General features: G+C 45.0%; 1 long non-coding RNA gene across 1 annotated transcript in view; it reads left to right on the top strand.

Annotated features, from left to right (window-relative positions):
• Nucleotides 1-1156: 1156 nt before the first annotated feature.
• The window catches only part of LOC146542221 (uncharacterized), a 55014-nt gene continuing 34321 nt past the window's right edge, over nucleotides 1157-21849 (top strand). Inside the window, exons 1-2 of the long non-coding RNA XR_014880557.1 lie at nucleotides 1157-1350; nucleotides 20929-21073. This is a non-coding gene — a long non-coding RNA (uncharacterized LOC146542221). The remainder of the gene's footprint in view (nucleotides 1351-20928; nucleotides 21074-21849) is intronic.

Below are 21849 nucleotides of genomic sequence, written 5' to 3'. Positions count from 1 at the left end.
ATAGGGCCTTCGGTTCCTTGCAGCAGGGAGTTGCCTATGACAGCCACCCTTCTGTCCTTCCAGGTGGAGGAGGTCTTGAGGCATGGGGTTGACCGCTTCCCCCGAGGCACCCTCACGGGTGGGCCTCCCTCCACATCTGCACACACCTCTCCCTCGGGTTCCAGGACCTCAAATCTATTCCTCAGAGGCACCTGGGTAGCTGAGCATGGTCTGGGGGGACGCCCACAACGCCGAGTAGGTATCTGTTTCCACCCGTCCTTCTCTCTCAAACAGCTTTGCTCTAGTCAGCAACAACAGGGCAGAGGCTCCTCCACTGAGCAGTGGATATCACCTTACCCTTTTGGGAGAGTTTTGTCCCAGTCCCACACCCCCTAGTTCTTCGTAAGTACTGTGAGGGGAAGGAGCAGACTGAGGGCTCACTGTATCCGGAGCACAGTCTGTCTGCCGATTCCTCTCTGTCACCTGTTTGCAAGGCGACTGGGGGCCACATGCTCCATAGGGAGCCTCAGTTGCATGCCGGGACCTCGGGGCTGATAGAGCCTGGCACACCAGTCAATTTCTTTTTCACAGTCCTTGATGGTCCTCAGCCTCTCCACCTCTTCCCTCAGGCAGGCCACCAGACTGAGAAGGTCATTTACCTGGTCGCACCTTACACAGGTGTTGCCTCCATCGCCTGGCACTTCAAGGGCCAGACTCTGGCACTCGTTGCAGCCAGCAACCTGAACGCTAGCGTGCTGTTTTGGGACCTCAGTCTGGGTCACCACACTCTTCTTGGCTACAGCCTTCCTCTTACGTGTGCAGGGGACCTCTGTCTGGGTCTCCACATGTCTCCTGGCAGTAGCCTTCGGCCGGGATGCAGCCATGGCAATCCAGCAGACCCACTAGCACCAGCACAATCAGAGTAGCATTACCAAGTGTGACCAACAGCTCCGCCCCGTTACTGAAAGTGCTGGATCTGCCCTCGCTCTTTTACCAGGTCATTGACGGGTGCAACCGCACTTATCACCCTCTTCACAGAGACAAAACTCCTCCTCCCCGTCTGTGTGGCCAGTGGCACACCACTGTCCTCTTCAACACCCTTATTATGGGGGGGGAGGGGGGAGGGAGGTGGGGACGGAGAGCCACTACCCTGGCAACGCCCCCGCCACGTGAGCCGCTCTCGCGAGAGGTGCCGGGCTGCTCCGATAACTCGGGAATCCCTGGATGAGGGAAAACCGAACGAGTCCCCTATGCACCCCGCGATCAGCCGCCTCAGCTCTGCCTGGGACAGCTCCGAAGCAGGAAACCTCGGCGATCAAAAAGATCTAAGTCTTCATATGGCTTAACCTGCATAATGTCTCTCAATTTAAGGTGAGTACTGGACAGATTAGAAATGCTGAGAATAATGAGGTTTGCTCCAGAACATGGAGGTCTGTGGCCCGGGAATGTTCTATTCAGAAAATTACATTTATGGAACAACATTCTTGCTTTCCCTCAAACTTCCAAATGAAACAAAGGTGATTTACCTTCCAGGAAGCTGGAAAGGGTGAAGCGCATGCAGCAGATGTTTTACGGCTTACACTCTTCTTACAGAATCACAGAATTGTAAATGTTGGAAGGAACCTCTGGAGAACAACTAGTCCAATCCCCTGCTAAAGAAGATCCCCTACAGTAGGGTGCAAAGGAAAGTATCCAGACAGATTTTAAATATCTCCTGAAAACGAGACTCCACAACCTGTTACAGCTTCTTTGCGTAGCTTGTTCCAATGCTCTGTCACCACTGAAGTCTTTCTTATGTTTGTATGGAACTTCTTCTGTTCCATTTTGTGCCCATTGTCCACTGTTTTGTGACTGGGCCTCACCAAAAAGAGTCTAGCCTCATCCTCTTGGCACCTGCATTTTAGATGTTTGTAAGCTCTGATAAGATTACCCCTCAGTCTTTTCTTTTCCAGGCTGAACAGCCCCAGGTCTCTCAGCCTTTCCTCATGAGGGAGATGCTCCAGGCTCATCACTGGCTCTGTGGTTCTTCTCTGGATGCTCTGTAGAACATTCCTGTCTGCCTAGAACTGGGGAGCCCAGAATTGGACATATTACTCCAGGTGTGGCCTCACTAGGGCAGAGTAGAGGGGGAGGAGAATCTCCTTTGACCTTATGCTTAACCCTAGCATCTGAAACAGCTCCAGGAGGCTGCTGGCTTTTTGAGTTGAACTGCTTTGCACAGAGGAGGTCCTTCAGTACTTAAATGGCTGCTTTCTGCACTCCTTAACAGATTTCCCTTCCCTAGAAACATTCTAGGCCAGACTGACAGGGCTCTGAGCAACCTGGTCTAGCTGCAGGTGTCTGTTCATTGGAGGGGAGTTGGACTATATGTCTTTTAATGGTCCCTTCCTATTCAAATGACTCTCCGATTCACTGAGTGTTTGGGGGTTAGATTAGAACTACCGTCTTTTCTGGCTAATTATCTAAGTCAACATAAACAACTCCTAGTTAGCAGCACTGCTCTCAAGCTTGTTTCATCCCCAAATGAATATGAATATATTTAACCATAAGATGAAAAGTAAAGAGTAGGGAAGACTGATGATCTTTAACATTTTGTATAGTATTTGTTCAACTGCATCATATTTACATAACTCTCACAAATGATACAAGCAGTCTGGCTAGCCCCCGGATTAAAATGCCTCAGTCATACATTTCGTGAAGACAAGCTGGAAAAAGGTGTCCCGCGCAAACCCGCAGCCAATAGTCTGCCTTAATACTTGGCTTTGATTCAGCATCCCACTAAATTTAATTTACTGCATTACCCTGCCAAATGAAAATTCCAGAACTGGATCAGATTGTATTCCAAAATAACGTATGCCCTTTTTTATTTTTATTCTGTTAAGACTGTTACAAAATTTGCAGATTCTGTGCAACAGTCATCCTGCTGTTGTCTAATCACAAAATGGACCCACAAATTTGATTTACACACATCTAGTACTTGTGCACAAGTGCACAAGTTCAACTTCATCCAGTCTTGTCATGTTGGTCCTTAAGTTTAAGTGATAACTCAGTAACATTCCCATCTTCTTTTTGGTTTGACCTCACTGTTGACAAAAGCTTACTGTTATGAATCATACTGGCTGGGATTGTTTGAAAACTCTTTTATCAAATGCAATCTTGATTGTGTTTCAGAACAAAAGAAAGTGCCCCAATATATCTGCTTAAAAATACTAGTTTATTACTCAGTATGCCAAGTGGTCTTCCTTTTGTCCAAAACATCAGTACCCAGAAAGAAAGTAACAGTATTTCAAAACTGTTTTTTTACCTCTGTATTACTGGAATGGGTGACTTCAGGAAGATACTAAGTATAGAAATCCCTTTATGCTAACTACTGGACCCATACTTCAGTAGGGAGGGTAGACCAAATGTGATTTGCTGTAACCTAGTGACTCCTGGTCAGTTACTTCAGTAAGTCAGGTGAGTCCCTTGTAGCTCTCTCTCTGTACTGAGGCAAAAGTACTCTCACTGATAGCAGTGGAAGCTTTCAGCTTTATGTCATTCACTTGGTTATATCTGCTAGGAAGATTTGTGGTCAGGTTTTTCCTTGTCTTTGAGCTGTGTTCTGCAGCAGAGGAAGGCACAGGGGAGAGTAAATTGTGAATTGCCCATCTTAAGGGCCATACTGGGTGGTGCTCAACAGTCACCATGTTTGTCTGGCTCGCCAACCAGGACAAAATGGCTTTGGGTTCATATTGGCAATGACAAAAAAAAAAAATGAATGATGGACTTGATCTTTGTAGATCCCTTCCAAATGAACTATTCAAAAGAAGAGTGGTCCTAAAATATCTTGCAGTCACTTCTTGCCTCACTTTGTCAGTACAAGATGAAGCTTCCTGGCAACAGAGCCACCAGCGCACAGAAGCAGAATCATTGTGCATGTTTATGTGTCTGTGAGTAGAAGGTATAGGGAATCTAAGTAACTACAGAATTTAGGCTTGTATGTTGTTTGTATCATTCTCTCTTTGATGTTTCATACAGATTTTTAACTATTGTTAGCTGCATCATTAATGTCTCAAGCTGAGAAAACTCTTTTCTTCTAGAAAAATGAGTCAAATCATTCCTTGTAACTTGAAATTGTCATCTTAAAGCCAATATCCATTCTCAGTGTTATCACTATTAAATTTCAGTGATCTACTTTGCAAGGATTTATGGTCACCTCTAGCAGGTGCCAGTATAAAGGGAATAATATAACTGAAATAATCCAAGAAAGGCTTTAAAGCATTAGTCAAATTTGAACTTGGAAAGAATGTGCCTGAGAATCCAGCCTTATGTGCAGGAGGGCACATGTGGTGATTGAGCTCTAGGGTTTGCAGGAAGAGACGTTTAAGTCAAATGTACCTACTGGAGGCTAAATAACTGAGTAAATTTGGAGAAATATCTTCTCTTTCCCAAGTTAAAGGTTCTATATGTCTCTCAGTGCCAAAACAATTAAACAATACCAAAAGAAAAGATTATGTAGTATTGCAAATTGAAAAGATAGCAAAAAGAGGTCTTGATTTGCTTAAAAGTACTTATTTTGCAGGAAGGAAGGGAGGTGTAAGATCAATAAGTATACAGATGTTGTAAAGTATTGGATGACCAATAAGTATACAGACAAGTTAGGCTAGTAAGATTATCATGTTGGTAAAGATAATCAGAGATAAATGGAAAGTGCTCACTGGTGTTGTAGGCTTGCAAGAAACTCCACGAGGAGCAATCTCCAGAGAGAGATCCTTCCTCACTGGCAGTCAGCCCTTAAATGGGGTCTAGGAGAGATGGAGCCAGTGAGGTGAGTCCTTTGTAGCTTTCTCTCTGTATTGAGGCAGAAGTACTCTCATTGATAGCAGTAGAAGTTTTCAGCTATATGTCATTCACTTAGTTATACTAGGAAGATTTGTGGTCTTGCGATTCTTCAGCAATTGGAATACTGAAGAACCCATTTGCCAAATCTAGGACACAATGGTAAATTTTTATCTCTCTACTCAATATGTTTATTAGGGAGGCAATATTGGGTAAGGCTGCATTAATAGGAGGCATGACCTTATTTAACTCTCTGTAGTCCACTGTCATTCTCCATGTTCCATCCAACTTCTGCACTGGCCATATGGGGGAGTTATATGGGCTATGTGCCGGTCTTATAATTCCTACTTTTTCTAATTCCTGCACTATTCTTGATATTACATCTTGCCCACGTGGGAGTCTATACTGTTTTACATTAGTAATCCAGTGTGGTTTTGGCAGGCAAATAGGCTCATGTTTCGCATGGCCTCTCCATATTGCCTCTCAATAACCACCCAGACACTAATACATCTTTGTCGTCTCCTACAGCTGTCTGGAGAGCCAGAGCCCATAAAATATCTATGCCCAGGATGTATTCTTGGACTGGGGCAATAGATACCTTACGATCCTGGGGTGGTGTCATGGTTTCATGATTTTTCATTATCGGTGTTCCACATCATAACATCATGCAATGCACTGGGGTTTGACTGCTGATGCTCAAGTTCCGGGTGCCTGTCCAGTGGAGAAGAGCAGCTACGTTTCCCCAGGGGGCTTTGCGGTCAGCGAGGAGATATAACTCCCGGCAAGGTCACCTGATGCTCTTCTTCTCTGCCTGCGCTGCTTCGCTTGCGCTTCTCTGCCTGCGCTTCTCGCCTGCGCTTCTCTGCCTGCGCTTCTCATCTCAGCGTTGTGGTAAGGCCGATCCACCATCAATTTCACATTCTCTCTCCTTATAAAATTCTGTTGATACCATATTTAGTAAATTACTTTGTTTTACCTCAGATTGTTGCCACTGTTTTCAATTATTTCGGGGTCCCTTATTTTCTTTTTTTTCCGGGGGCGCGGATCCGCGGATCCCTCCGCCCTTCTAGTCACGGAACCGGGCCGAACCAGCCCGTAAACCGTTGACATTCTTGGTGGAGAATGCGGGCAACAGTTGCTTTTTAGCTTTTTGAACAAATCTCTCTCTCCGCTCTCAGACAGCTTCATTGGGAAAGTTTATCTGTTTCACCAGTACTGTCTGAAAGCGTGACCTTGAAAAGTCCAGGCGGACGGCCAATACTCTAGGATATTTGTAAACTTTGAGCCTTGCTATCTTGTTTCTGTAAAAGAAAAAAAAAAAGAGAAAAAATGCTTTCTCTACTGAAACTGCCTTTTAAGGGGCTGCATGCCACTGTCTCTTCTTTCTTAATGCTAAAAACATACTGGGCCTTAATTAAGTTCACCACTTTGCTCTATGGAGCAATAGGTATATATAGCCAATTGAAAACATGGATGGAAATAACTATGTGGCATCTGCATATTATGTGGCATACCATTCCAGAGGGAGCTGCTAATTTTACAGGGTTGGGGATTTTTAAGCAGGTTTCCAGCCTCTCCTTTGAATTCTTTATGCGGATTTTCAATGCTCACCTGATCACGTTATTAATCTCCGTGAATGTACTGCTCACCATTTCACTTATTATTAGTATTTATTATATTTTGAGGAAGTCTGCCCCAAAAACAGTAAATACTGAGTGGCAGGGAATGTGGAGAGGCCTGGGTGAGACTTTAGAGAGATGGAAATCTTCGGTGTCATGGAACTTTACTCCAGAACACCTGAAAGACCCTGAAAATTTAAACAGATATTTGAGACAGGAATGTCGCGGCTCAGGAAGATCTGAGGAGGCCCAAATTCTTTGGGGCCTGGCTAATGCTTACCGGGCCTTATTCAATACTATCCTGGAGAGGGAGAGAGTTTGTGAAATTGAAAAGGAGAGTCTCAGGGAAACAGTGCAAAATGAGCGAGAGAGTCTCCTGGTCGAGAGAAACAGCCTCCAATCTGAGAGAGATGCCCTCCGAATTGAGAGAGACTCCCTGCAATCCAAACTCAACAGTCTTCAATCTCAACAAGACACCCTCCAATCTGAGCTAGATACTCTCATAATCGAACGAGACAGGCTCCGAGCTGAACTGGAGGATGAGAGCATTGGAACTGACCAACCTGATCAACTACAAGAAGCACCACAATTGATGTCACTTGCCCCTGTAAGAGGACGGAAAATGAAACGAATCTCGACTCAGTTAGAAGAGAAGAAAGAAGAGGAGAGAGGTCCAGAGGAGTGGCTCCAAGATCCACAAGAAGCACCCCTAAGTCCAGGGGAGGGGCCCTCAGTAAGACCACGGTCACCGGCGCCAATGAGGGCAACAAGAAGTCCCGAAAGAGTAAGAGGTGAGCAAGATATCGTTACTATTGTTGATCGATCTCTGAAAATGAATGAAATTCGAAGTCTGAGAAAAGACTTTTCACGTCACCCAAATGAGCCTATTGCCACTTGGTTACTTCGATGTTGGGACAATGGGGCCAACAGTGTCTGGCTGGATAGTAGAGAAGCTCGCCAACTGGGTGGCATTGCTAGGGACTCAGCCATTGACAGAGGTATTAGTACATGCCAGAACCAGGCCTTTACCCTCTGGAAGCGGATGTTGTTAGCTGTAAAAGAAAGATACCCCTTCAAAGATGATCTGATGCCTGAGAAAAAGAAATGGGCTGATATGGAAGAAGGCATCTGTTATTTAAGAGAATATGCTGTGGTGGAAATGCTACATAGCCCCGATTTCATTCCTGACGAGCCAGACCAAGAGCATGATCCCGAGAGAGTCAGGTGTACACCAAACATGTGGCGTACATTCACAAAGACCGCACCAGAAAGGTACGCCAGCACATTTGCAGCAATGTATGGCAGAGGGGAAAGAAGACCCCTTATAAGTGAATTGGTTAATAAACTTCAAGACTTTGAGTTACATTTAAGCCCTCTGCGAGCTTGTGTTTCAGCCATTACAAAAGTAGCTGAAAAGCTGGACAGAATGGAGAACAAACAAGAAGATATAATAGACAAACTATCAACCGTGCCTGAAGCTGATAAATCCGTGGAGGTAACGGATACATCAAATGGGGACCAGAATCTCCAAAACAGCCTATTGGAGGGGCTGATCAACTTGATTTCCTCCCAGCCGGTGGCATCTAATGTCTCAGCCATCAAAAGAAGACGTTCTCCTGCTCGAGCAAGTGACAACAGTAAGACCACATCACGTTTTGCCTTGTGGCATTACCTACGTGACCATGGAGAAGATATGAAGGAGTGGCATAAACAACCTACTCCTGTACTTCAAGCACGGGTAAGAGAGTTGCAAGACAAATCAACCACCAAGGTGAACTTCTCCAAAAAGGTGATTGCTCCAGTTGCTGCAGACAATGAAGGTAACAAATAGAGGGGCCCTGCCCCCAGCCAGGGGGGGAAAGGGATAATAGAGTTTATTGGACTGTGTGGATTAGATGGCCTGGCACATCAGAATCACGAAAATATAAGGCCCTGGTGGATACTGGTGCACAGTGCACTCTAATGCCCTCGAGTCACCAAGGGACAAAATCAATTTATATTCATGGGGTGACTGGAGGTTCCCAAGAGCTGACTATGTTGGAGGCCGAAATCAGCCTCACTGGTAAAGACTGGCAAAAGCACCCTATTGTGACTGGCCCAGGGGCTCCATGCATACTTGGTATTGATTACCTCAGAAGGGGATATTTTAAGGATCCCAAAGGGTATCGATGGGCCTTTGGAATAGCTGCTGTAGACACAGAAGGTGTTAAGCAGTTGTCTATTTTGCCTGGCCTGTCAGAAGATCCATCTGCCGTGGGGTTGCTACGAGTGAAAGAGCAACAAGTACCGATTGCTACAAAAACGGTGCACAGACGACAGTACCGCACCAACAGGGATTCCTTGCTCCCCATTCAGAAGCTGATTCACCAACTAGAGAATCAGGGAGTGATTAGCAAGACTCACTCACCTTTTAACAGCCCCATATGGCCAGTGCGTAAAGCCAGTGGAGAATGGAGGCTGACGGTGGACTACCGTGGCCTGAATGAAGTCACACCCCCATTGAGTGCTGCTGTGCCAGATATGTTAGAACTCCAATATGAATTGGAGTCAAAGGCAGCCAAATGGTATGCCACCATTGATATTGCTAACGCCTTTTTCTCCATTCCTTTGACCAAAGAATCTAGGCCACAGTTTGCTTTCACCTGGAGGGGCATTCAGTATACCTGGAATCGTTTGCCCCAGGGGTGGAAACATAGCCCAACCATTTGCCATGGGTTGATCCAAGCTGCACTGGAACAGGGAGGTGCTCCTGAGCACTTACAGTATATTGATGACATCATCGTGTGGGGCAACACAGCAAAGGAAGTTTTTGAGAAAGGAGAGCAAATAATCCAGATCCTTCTGCGTGCTGGTTTCGCTATTAAGCGAAGCAAAGTGAAAGGGCCTGCCCAGGAAATTCAGTTCCTAGGTATAAAGTGGCAAGATGGCCGTCGTCACATCCCAACAGATGTGATCAACAAAATCAGTGCCATGTCTCCACCCACTAATAAGAAAGAGACACAATCGTTCCTGGGTGTAGTGGGTTTTTGGAGAATGCATGTTCCAAACTACAGCCTCATTGTAAGCCCCCTTTATCAGGTGACACGGAAGAAGAATGATTTTATGTGGGGTCCTGAGCAGCAGCAGGCTTTTGAGCAGATTAAACAAGAGATAGCCCGTGCCGTGGCCCTGGGGCCAGTACGGATGGAACAGGATGCAAAGAACATCCTCTACACTGCTGCTGGAGAGAAAGGTCCCACTTGGAGTTTGTGGCAAAGAGCCTCAGGAGAGACCCGAGGCCGACCCCTGGGATTCTGGAGTCGGGCGTACAGAGGGTCTGAAGAGTGCTACACTCCAACTGAGAAGGAGATCTTAGCCGCGTATGAGGGGGTTCGGGCTGCTTCCGAAGTAATCGGTACAGAAACACAGCTCCTTCTGGCACCTCGACTGCCAGTGCTGAACTGGATGTTCAAGGGAAAGGGTCCCTCCACCCATCATGCTACTGATGCCACTTGGAGTAAGTGGATTGCGCTGATTACGCAGCGAGCGCGGATGGGGAATCTCAACCGTCCAGGAATCCTAGAGGTGATCATGGACTGGCCTGAAGGCAAAAAGTTTGGAACACCGCCAGCAGAAGAGATATCACGTGCTAAAGAGGCCCCACCATATAATGAACTACCCGAAAATGAGAAGACATATGCCCTATTCACAGATGGATCGTGTTGTATTGTGGGGAAACACCGCAGATGGAAAGCCGCTGTGTGGAGCCCCACACGACAAGTTGCAGAGGCCACTGAAGGAAAAGGAGAATCGAGCCAATTTGCAGAGGTAAAGGCTGTCCAACTGGCCTTGGATGTTGCTGAACGGGAGAGGTGGCCAATGCTTTATGTTTACACTGACTCGTGGATGGTGGCAAATGCTCTATGGGGGTGGTTACAGCAGTGGGAGCAAAACAACTGGCAAAGAAAGGGTAAACCTATTTGGGCTGCTGACCTGTGGAAAGATATTGCTGCCCGAATAAAGAATATGGTTATAAAGGTGCGTCACGTAGATGCCCATGTGCCCAAGAATAGGGCTACTGAAGAGCAGCAAAATAACCATCAGGTAGACAGAGCTGCCAGAATTGAGGTGGCCCAAATAGATCTGGACTGGCAGAACAAGGGTGAATTATTTCTAGCCCGATGGGCCCATGAGACCTCAGGCCATCAAGGGAGAGATGCGACATATAAGTGGGCTAGAGACCGAGGGGTGGATTTAACTATGGATGCTATTGCGCAAATCATTCACGACTGTGACACGTGTGCCACAATTAAACAAGCCAAGAGAATGAAACCTCTCTGGGAGGAAGGGCGATGGCAAAAGTACAAATATGGGGAGGCATGGCAGGTTGATTATATCACCTTGCCACGATCTCGTAATGGTAAGCGTTATGTGCTCACCATGGTGGAGGCAACAACTGGGTGGCTTGAAACCTATGCAGTACCCCACGCTACCGCCCGAAATACCATACTAGGTCTTGAGACACAAGTCCTGTGGCGACATGGTACCCCAGAAAGAATTGAGTCAGATAATGGGACTCATTTTAAAAATTCTCTTGTAGATACCTGGGCTAAAGGTCATGGTATTGAGTGGATTTACCATATTCCCTACCATGCACCAGCCTCAGGTAAGATTGAACGATACAATGGGTTGTTAAAAACTATGCTGAAAGCAATGGGAAGCGGTACATTTAAGCACTGGGAGAAGCATTTGGCAGAAGCCACCTGGTTAGTCAATACCAGAGGATCTATCAATCGTGGTGGTCCAACCCAGTCCAGCTCCCTACACACCGTAGAGGGAGATAAAGTCCCTGTTGTACATGTAAAGAATATGTTGGGAAAGGCAGTTTGGGTTATTCCAGCCTCTGAGAAGGACAAACCTCTTCGTGGAACTGTTTTTGCCCAGGGACCTGGGTCCACTTGGTGGGTGATGCAGGAAAACGGGGATGTTCAATGTGTACCGCAAGGGAACTTGATGTTGAGGGAGTGCAGTCAGTAATTCCTAGTGCGTGTGTTTATATTTTGTTTGTATATATTAAGTATGATGTAGTGATGTGGAATAAGGGGTGGAATGTCATGGTTTCATGATTTTTCATTATCGGTGTTCCACATCATAACATCATGCAATGCACTGGGGTTTGACTGCTGATGCTCAAGTTCCGGGTGCCTGTCCAGCGGAGAAGAGCAGCTACGTTTCCCCAGGGGGCTTTGCGGTCAGCGAGGAGATATAACTCCCGGCAAGGTCACCTGATGCTCTTCTTCTCTGCCTGCGCTGCTTCGCTTGCGCTTCTCTGCCTGCGCTGCTTCGCTTGCGCTTCTCTGCCTGCGCTTCTCATCTCAGCGTTGTGGTAAGGCCGATCCACCATCAATTTCACATTCTCTCTCCTTATAAAATTCTGTTGATACCATATTTAGTAAATTACTTTGTTTTACCTCAGATTGTTGCCACTGTTTTCAATTATTTCGGGGTCCCTTATTTTCTTTTTTTTTCCGGGGGTGCGGATCCGCAGATCCCTCCGCCCTTCTAGTCACGGAACCGGGCCGAACCAGCCCGTAAACCGTTGACAGGTGGGAGACACCCAAACCCCAATTTCAACCAGGTCTGGGTGACAGGAATTGTCTATCCCCCAAAACTTCCAATCACGACTCTATCTAAATCTGGTTGGATCTCCATAGATTATCGATATTCCTGCCCTTGTATCAACTAGTGCCATAAGTCTCTGGATATTCTTTTCAGACCAGAAATTCTCAATTCTTAAAAATATTTATAGAGAGATTTATATGCAGATTTCTTAATTTAAATTAATCTTAAAAATATCATTGAATGTAATTTTCCATTTCAAAGCATACTTGTTTAAGATCCAAAACAGACATTACAAAATACAAGTAGATAACAGAAACAATAGAAAACCTTATCTCAAGCTTATTTTGAAAGCTGAAAAGCCTATGAAACTACACTGTTGATAGTGCGGGGGTGTCTTTTGTTCGATTAGATTTTAGTGGGGTGGCGATGTTTTATTCTTGTGGGGTTGGGTTGCTTTTAGTAGCAGGGTGGGGTTTATTGTTAGTGTTATTTGTGGTATTAGAGCTTGTACGCGGGTTGTCTCGGGGGGCAATTCGGGCAGTTTAGGGGTTTCAGAAAGTAGTTTATTTGAGAATACCAGCTTTGGGAGCTGGAGGAGGAGGTTTAAATCCTTTCTTTCTGAGTTACTCTAAGAAGGGTGAAGTCTTCAGTTTTTGGTTTACAAGACCAATGTTTTTCATAAACTATTAGAGTACTTAGAGGTTGAGTATTTTGTTTTCTAGGGCTCCGATTAAGGGGAAGAGGATTAGTAAGATAGTGAAGTAGGAAAGGGATGCTACACTGACATGGAAATATGATATAGTTAGGTAGGACTTCTTTCTCTGTCAACTATAGAAGTTATGAGGGAAATAAAGAATAACCAGAAATTAAAAAAAAAGTAAAGAGTTTAGGTTAACACCAGCCTAAAGATCTAGTTTTGTTTCCTATTGCTGCCTCTGAACTGCTGAGTGGAGCTAAACCTGGTCTCCCACTCCTGGTCTCACTGGCTGGTGGTGTCAGTTTTAGAATGCTTGACTTGAGACCACACAATGCAAACACCCTCTGGTGAGAGCAAGTTTTAAATATGTGAAGTGCAGTGAATTTTAAATACTTCTGATTTTTTTTGATAGGGCACTGGCCATTTGCAGTTATTTTTTACCTTAAATTCTAAGTGTCTTGGAACTGAGCCAATGAAACAGAGGGAAAAAAAAACAACTACTCTTTTACTTAAAAAATTTTGGAAACATGAATTAATTCAGAGTTTGGTAAATAGAAATAAAATGATGACCATCACTGTATTTTAGGAAAACTGATTCTAAAGAGTTCTTTGAGGAACTCGAGTGTACAATTAATGAATATACCAATGTTATGGTATAGCAGTATACAATTAATGAATATACCGATGTTAAGGTATAACAGAGAGCTTGGCTATGATGTTATTACACCAAAGCAGGAAACAAATGATAGGTACACTCACCCGTAACCTGGGCTCACGTGGAAAACTCCGGTGGAGTGGATCTCCAGAAGAGATCCTTCCCCACTGGCAGTCAGCTGTTAAATAGGTCTAGGAGAGGTAGAGCCAGGCTCCACCCCTTCCTGCAGCACAGGTGAATTGCCTTCACTTGTGCTCCCATAGCTGACTCACTGCTCACCTCAGGTGATCAATCAGAGGTTCAGGCTGTGATTCAGCAGTCCCCATACACTCCACACTTTCATGGCATGAACCAATGATTAGGTTGACTAAAAGGGTGAGCTTTTCCTAATACAGAGATCCAATATACACTTATACAATTTCCATCACGGCGCATGTTGGTAAAATTTAAGATGAGTGACAATCGGTGAACGTTGATATTCTTTTATGGGCCAGTGCTCGATGATGTTACTGGAGGCATGCGGTCGTGAGGTGCTGGTCGGTCCTTGTTCCATCAGTCCCATGTAGACCATCACTGGGTGTTGCACGTGATCTGACAGTAACACTGGAACTCTTTGATGGAATTTCGTTCCTTCCGGTGATCCTGAAGGCTCAAAGATTCACAGGGAGAAATAGAGGTGTTTCAGAGGTATCACGAGGGGAAGGTCTGCTCTCCAGAGCAAGATACAGGCCGTATTTCTATCCTGGGTCAACACTTCCTCTTGTACAGGGGCACATCCTGGCTGCCTGTACCACACCTTCTGGCATAATTATATCAGGCAACAAAGGAGGTGTCCTGATGTGCCATAGGGACATGATGGGAGTCTCTTTAGCAGTGAAGATCAGAGTGTTGACTACAATATCAGTAGGCCATTTACCTATTACTGGAGGGACTACTGAGCCTCCCACCTCCAACAGTCTCCCCCAAGGTGCAAGTAGGCCACTCCATCTGGGTCCTACCTGCACCTTCCAAGGCCATTTTATTCTATGGGTGCCTGGATCTAAATTCTCAGGGACAGGGAGCAGAATATTATTATTTTCATTACCAATCTGAGGTCTTACCAGATGATCAGTGCCTGTAATTTGGATCGTAAGCGGGGTGGCCCACGTTGTCTGCAACATTCTCAGGGCGCTGGGTCTGCCGTCTCGTGGTCTTCCATTCAGGTCCAGCAAGGTTTCATACAGTCATTTTGTCCATCCCTGCAGGGACTGGGAGTCTGTCTTCCGGGCAGCCTTACGAATACCGTTATAACATTTGATGAGGCCTGCCTCCTAGAAACTCTTGCAGCTGCTTCGATGTTGTAGGGACGGGGAACACATGAACCTTATCTATGGCAGCACTGGGTAATACTTTGGTCTTTTCTGACCAAACCACCTCCTGGAATTTTACGGACAGGCCCGGACCTTGCACCTTTTGGGGATTTATAGCCCATCCCCTCAGTTGTAAATAGGTGGTTAATGAATCTGCCACCTGCCCTACTGCCTCCAGTGAGTCAGATGTCAGAAGGAGATCATCAATATAGTGATACATGTTAACATCATTAGGTTTTTTTCCAATCAGCCAGCTTATGCGCCACTAGATTGTGACAGTACATTGGTGAACGCATGTACCCCTGTGGCAGGACCTGAAAGGTCCACTGCCTGCCTCCCCACATAAAAGCAAACTGATCTTGCAATTCCTCAGCAACTGGAATACTGAAGAACGCATTTGCTAAATCTAGGACACAATGATAGGTTTTTATCTCCCTACTTAATGTGTCCATTACGGAGGCAATGTTGGGTACGGCTGCATGAATAGGTGGCATGAGCTTATTTAATTCCCTGTGATCTACTGTCATTCTCCACATGCCATCCGAATTTCGCACTGGCCATATGGGGGAATTATATGGGCTGTATGCAGGTCTTACAATGCCCACTTTTTCTAATTCCTGCACCGTTTTCGATATTTCATCCTGCCCACCCGGGAATCTATACTGTCTCACATTAGTAATCTAGTGCAGTTTTGGCAGGCAAATTGGCCCATGTTTCGCATGGCCTCTTAATATTGCCTACAACGCCTGGATACTGATACATCTCTGTGAAAGTCTGAACTCTCCCACAGTTGTCTGGAGAGCCAGACCCCATAGAATATCTATGCACAAGATGTATTCCTGGACTGGGGCAATAGATACCTTAAACTCCTGGGGTGGGAGACACCCAACCTGCAGTTTTAACCATGTTAGGGTGACAGGAATTGTCTGTCCCCCAAAACCACCAGTCATCACTCAGTCTCCATGAAATTTGTTTGGATCTCTGTAAATGATTGATGTTTCTGCTCCAGTGTCCACTAATGCCATAACTCTGAATATTTTTTTGGGACCAATAAATCATTAATTCTACATAGAGCCTCTGGTCCAGTCTGGAGGCCCTTGGGGAACTAACATCCCTCGTGACGCCATGAATTGTGCTAAGGCCAATTCTTTTGCTTCCGGTGGCTCAGGCATCGTGGCCCGAGACATCTGAGGCGGCTTTTTTTTCCCTATTAGGAACAACAAAATCTTCTAGGTTCCATGTCATTGTTGGTATTCTCTCTAAAACCCTTACCCTTGGTTTCTTAGGGTAGTTTCTGGAATTTTTGGTTGTCCTTTAGCTGTCTCCAAAGCTGGAGAAGGATATGGTTGGGCTGGCAGTCAATCTTGCAAATTGGACCCCAGCCCAAATTAAGTCATTAAACATTTGTTTTCAGGAAACCCTTATGGGTCCCAATTGAGGAGCTCGAGTAGCCAGCATCTTGGTTTTAGTCACTGGCAGGACCTCAGCTTCTTCTAACATCTGAATGTTGCGCCTGGTCCATAGGTGTTCTGTTTCTCCTAGGTCAGCCACTAACTGGGCAGCCTGCTGGACTACTGCTTCTGAGGCCACCAGGGAACTTAATATAGATACCAAAGCATACCATATAAATGAGAGGGAGCTTGCTGTAGAATTGAGTTTCTCATCCCTGCTGAGAATTTGACCATATCAGGGCCATCAAATGAATCTTCATAAATTGCTTTCCTAACACCTAGTTCATGGATATAATTTTGAAGGTCCTTCATGGAGGACAACATCCCTGTACATAGAGGTATATCAGATTTGTTCAGCCATACCATATGGCAGGCCACCATTAACCATTCTATTATAGAATGGTTTTCATCAGGATATTGAGTACCCACATATAACCTCTGCCTGAGAAGAGGATGGACAGTCATGGAGGCCAACTTGTCTAATTCTGGGCCATTCACCAAAACACTTTCTGCCCCAGAATCACACTCTTAATAACCAAGCTGGCACACTTTCTCTAGGCTTCTGCCGAAATCACTGTACTAAATCCATCAATTCCGTTGCCGTGTACGGCCGGGCTGTTACGTGCAAATGTGTCTGGGCAAGGGGCCACTGATCAGGTGACACCCCTGCCGGTCTGTCCTGTACTTTTTTTGTTTTTTAATTATGACAGGACAGACTTCTAGTGGATCTGTCAAAATTGGAGATTTGAGATCTAATTTAGATTTTTTATTTTCCTGATAAACGAAGTCTGTTGATTCAGGAGTCTGGTCATCATCTATTGAAATGTTATGAACTTGACCTATTGGAAGATGCAGAATTAGTTTCTTCCCTGTTAATATACCAAGTTCTTGCTCCAGCTTTCCGACATGGACTTTCAAAAATTAGTTTTTGTTCTCTAAAGTATTATTCCTCATTTCCGCATGATTTAAAGCATTTAATAATGGCCATGCCACCGTGGAAGCAGCTAATTGCCTTTCTTTCATGATCTGTCTTTGCTAAGTCCCTGAAAGTAATCTGCCATGCAGTATGGGGAGATACTTCCCATAACACGTAAGGGACACCATTTTTCAATGATAAGCACTAGTTCATAATAGGGAGATTCCACAAATCCTGGGATCTGCCCTGGAATAATTTTATCTAGGGGGGTAACGTTCTCCCCCTTGACCCATTTAAAGAAATTCCATAGGAAGGACATAATGTAAAGTTAGTATATTTGGCCTGGCTCACCAAATGTACAATTAATGAATATACCAATGTTATGGTATAGCAGTATACAATTAATGAATATACCGATGTTAAGGTATAACAGAGAGCTTGGCTATGATGTTATTACACCAAAGCAGGAAACAAATAGGTACACTCACCAGTATCCTGGGCTCATAAAGGAAACTCCAGTGGAGTGGATCTCCAGCAGAGATCCTTCCCCACTGGCAGTCAGCTCTTAAGTGGGTCTAGGAGAGGTAGAGCCAGGCTCCACCCCTTCCTGCAGCACAGGTGAATTGCCTTCACCTGTGATCCCATGGCTGACTCACTGCTCACCTCAGGTGATCAATCAGAGGTTCAGGCCGTGATTCAGCAGTCCCCATACATCAAGTATTTAACTTTTAGAATGCTTTGAATGGTATGAAGCTAACAAGGCAGGAGATCCTGCACAGAGTATGAAGAATGAAACGAGCATATCAAATAGTTGCTCACTGAGGGCGCAGTCTCTTTCACATAATGAAGGAAGCAGACCAACAACAACAAAAAATGTTTATACCTAAAGATTTCATCATCATTTATTCATTTATAAGCATACGGAGGCTGAATTAAGTTTGTACAGGTGACTTCTGAAGTTCTTCAGTGTAGCTTATTACCTGATGAATGCAAATTTCTGTGGAGCATAAAGTTAGGTCCTTAACTGCATTCCCACAGCCAATAAATTCTGTTTCAATTTCACTGTCCTCAAATTATTCCATCATGCTATATGTATTGTAAAGAGAACAGTGAGAACAAAAGAAAAATATGACAAGAACCTTTTCGCCTTTGTTTTAACATATGCAGAGCAGGGAAACATTTTGACAGGGTAACTGCAAGATATTATTAGTTTATTTACATAATAAAAAGGCTCAAAGTTCCCTGAAATATCCACATACAATAATTCAAGCATCTGTTTTGATCTTCTGCTCATTTTCAAAGGAAAGCGTGCAAAATAATTATGTTTAAAGCAGAACAAAAAGTAATACCTTGCCAAATGCAAACTTACCTCCAATGTTAAATCCCTTACTTGTTCTGAACATTAATTGCTTTTATTTTAAAGGTCTTTATGTGGGCTGGTATTTATACTCTTGTTTGCTTTTCATATCAAAATAAAAAGGGATAATAGTGTATTTTCTGCTATTGGGTCTTTCTTTCCATAGACCACGGAAGACACAAAGTATCAGAAAGCATCGAAGGATTGCAAGCTTGAATTGTGTTTTTGTTGATTAGCATAATAATTGAGGTTATAAAAGATCAAGTGTCTCTTGAGTGTCACAGATAAGAATGAAGGTTATTCATGATCTCATTAGCCTAAAAATGGACTAGAGAAAGATTTAAATGTGGGATGTTTGTCACGTGAGCATGCACAATGAATTCTTATTATCCATCTAACTTCTTCCTACTGAAATCCCAAAAAAGACCAGAGAAATACAGACAATTTTAAAACATGAAACACAGATTTTTGGTGATCTGGTGTGTCAAAAAACTAAGATCAGTGTCTTTTGCAAAAGACAAAAAATTTCTGCCTTTGACTTTTCCCAACTTTGCAAAGCATACAGCATCCTGCTAATGGTGTTCTAAGTGAAAGCAGAATAAGCCGTTTCCCTCAAATTTAGGTCCTGGATGGGGCATTTTGGGCATTTTAGGTCCTGGACACAGCATAGTGCTGTTTAAGAAACACTTCTTCACTTACAAGATCTTTTGAGGCATAATGGATTATAATATAAACCATCCAGCATGGAAGGTAGGAATTGAAAAAATGCTATTTTTTTAAGTGCTCTGCCTGATCTTCTCAGGGTAGATATCCCCCCTAGCTGTTACAGAGCTATGGGTTCAGTCAGATTAGTGCAATATGGGGGACATTCTTGGAGGTTCAGCAAGCACAGTGTCTGAGATTATTACAAAGTTATGTTGCGCAACAATGTAAAAGAAGAAAGGAAGTGGATTAACACCTATGGCAACCAGTTTCCTGGTTAAAAAGAAAAAAAATCTAAATTTGGGAATATTTGTGGTCCAGAGTAGGGACCACATCTGCATTTTGCAGAGGTTGTGCTTCTTTTTATTTTTTTTTACACTATAGAGAGTAAATAGTTCAGTCATTTGTTTAGTAAATATTTTCTGTTCTTTTGCTAGTACCAACATCCTTGAAAAATATTTTTATGATGATGTGATTCTTAAGAGTTTCTATTCTATTCAATAGTAATTCCCTTTCTGTGTGGTGTAGGCTTTTGTGAACAAACAGCTGATTTGCACCAGTCTTGCAAGGTAGGATTTGCACTGCCTGCTCAGAAGCAGACATATCTCACAGCATTTTGGCAAGAAGGGCTGGGGTTGAGGGGAAAACCTCCCTGCCCTACAGAGCAACTTATCTTCCACTGGACAGATGGAAAAGGAGAAAGGAAAAGGGAAAGGGATGCTGCTGCATCAGGCGAGGTTCGGATGCCCAGGGACATGCTGATCCATATGGTTGTGTGGTCTTCTGCCACGGAGAGCAAGTACAGCAGTGCAGAGAATGAAGGTCCCTGTGATGTGCAGGGAAAGCACATGGCCTGGTGCCAATGGCTGGCCCTGACCTCAGGGAAAGAAGTCTTCTCCTATGCTCTTGTTGTCTGTCGGCACGTCCAGGACTGTCCCTTTGAGCAGGTGGCTTGCCTTTGTCCACTGACCAGGAAAATCACAACCATAATTGACTCTCGGCAAGTGAGGAGGGCAGTTCTGCATTTAATTAAGGAGTTGCTCAGTGCAAATGTGCAGAGCTGCTCAGCATGGGATGTGCTGTGGCACATCTTCAAGTGATTTCAGCCATGTTTCAGACAGAAGGGTAAGGATCTCTGGGAGATGAGTGATGCTCAGAGGCTGACACAGGAGAACCAACTGGGATATGCTTCAGCCTCCTGAGTTGGGAACTGAGAATAAATGGGGTTTCCCCAACATTGTCATGCAGGTGGTGGGAGACTACCCAGGAAGCCCAAGAAGTAGGAGGTCTCCAAGAGCTGTGGATGAGTATCCAGGCTTCACTGGATGTCTCTGTGAGAGGGATGACCAAAGTAAGCCATAATTTATCCTGCTGCTGCTCCTCATCTTCAAGCCACTTGTTCCCCAGCCCCTTTAAGCACCCCAGATCTCTCCTCCCAATATGCATAAGGCTCAGGGAAATGCTGAACTGCCTCAGTCTCTACAGCTCTACAACTCCTGCGGCCAAGGCTGCTGCTATACATAGTGCCAGCTCAGTACATGGCCATACTTATCCTACTCTCCCATTGACTCCAAGCCCTGGCTGAGAGAGAGGACATAACAGCAGGGCATAAGATAGAAATGATCGATCTCTGTTTCCTCAGATCCTACTTTCAAAGTAGGAGCAGAAAATTCCTCAGTGAGCTCTGTTGAATCTCTGTGTCTGCATCCAACAGGGACATCAGAGCTACACATGGCAAAGCTGAGTGGCTTGGTATCTCACCCAGCACTTCTTTCTCCTCACAGGTGCTCTGCTGTCTCCCTAGATCCTGCTGTTGAGCCTGTTAGAGAGTAGCAAGCCTTGGGGAAGAAAGCTTTTCTGGACCAAGGCAGTGGCAGAGATGCTATGGAGGTTGGTGCCATGAGCCCCAAGAAGAAGCAGTATGTTCAGGTATGTTGGCACCCACCTTGTCCCTGGAGACATTGTTCCCTTCCTTGGCTGGCAGTGCTGTGGACAAAGCTGTCAGCTTCTCAGTGCCTGCCAGAGCAGCACTGAGCTGCTTCCTTCCTGGGAGAAGCCACTGCTTGTGCTGCAGAGTGATCCTACTTTTCCTCTCCCTCATTCAGATGGTGGCAGCGGCTCCTGTCACAGACAGAGAACTCCAAGCCACTGCCTTGCTGCTGGATACAGAGCCTCCGCAGCAAGATCCATAGAGCTGTGGGAGCCATGTGAGCCACTGATATCCCCGTTATGCAGAACCTTAAAGTGCTGGTGGGGATGGAGAGGCAGGGAAAGAGTGTGAAAGCTCGGCTTTATAGCTGAGATTGAGATGAAGCACTTCCTGTTGCCCAGTGCTTGTTCTGCTGCCATTTCCCTTCCAGGGAGCCAGCATTGTGGTCTGGGGGCTGTTCTCCTGGTGACACATTTATCACAGAACACAGATGTGGTCCTTTGCATCCTCTAGGACAGCAGGCCTTGGAGCACCTGCATGCCCCTGCTGTGATGGTGTTTGTGGGGTGGGATGAGTACCTGTGGAGTGAGTGCAGGTCCCAGCTTGGCAGTGCCAGGTTTACAGCAGCTTTTCTTCTGTTACTTGATCAAACAAGGGTCTTTTCCTTCCTACTGTTCTCTAAGGAAAGAAGAGAGTTTCTCGGACTCTGCAGAATGGAGTGCTATCTGCTAAAGGCACAGCATTGCTGGGAGGCACAGTGCAGGATGAAGCTTAC

Source organism: Meleagris gallopavo, chromosome Z (genome assembly GCF_905368555.1).
Source record: "Meleagris gallopavo chromosome Z, MGAL_WU_HG_1.1, whole genome shotgun sequence".
NCBI lineage: Eukaryota > Metazoa > Chordata > Aves > Galliformes > Phasianidae > Meleagris > Meleagris gallopavo.
Note: the sequence above shows the minus strand (reverse complement) of the source record. Positions and strands in the feature narration are given on the sequence as shown.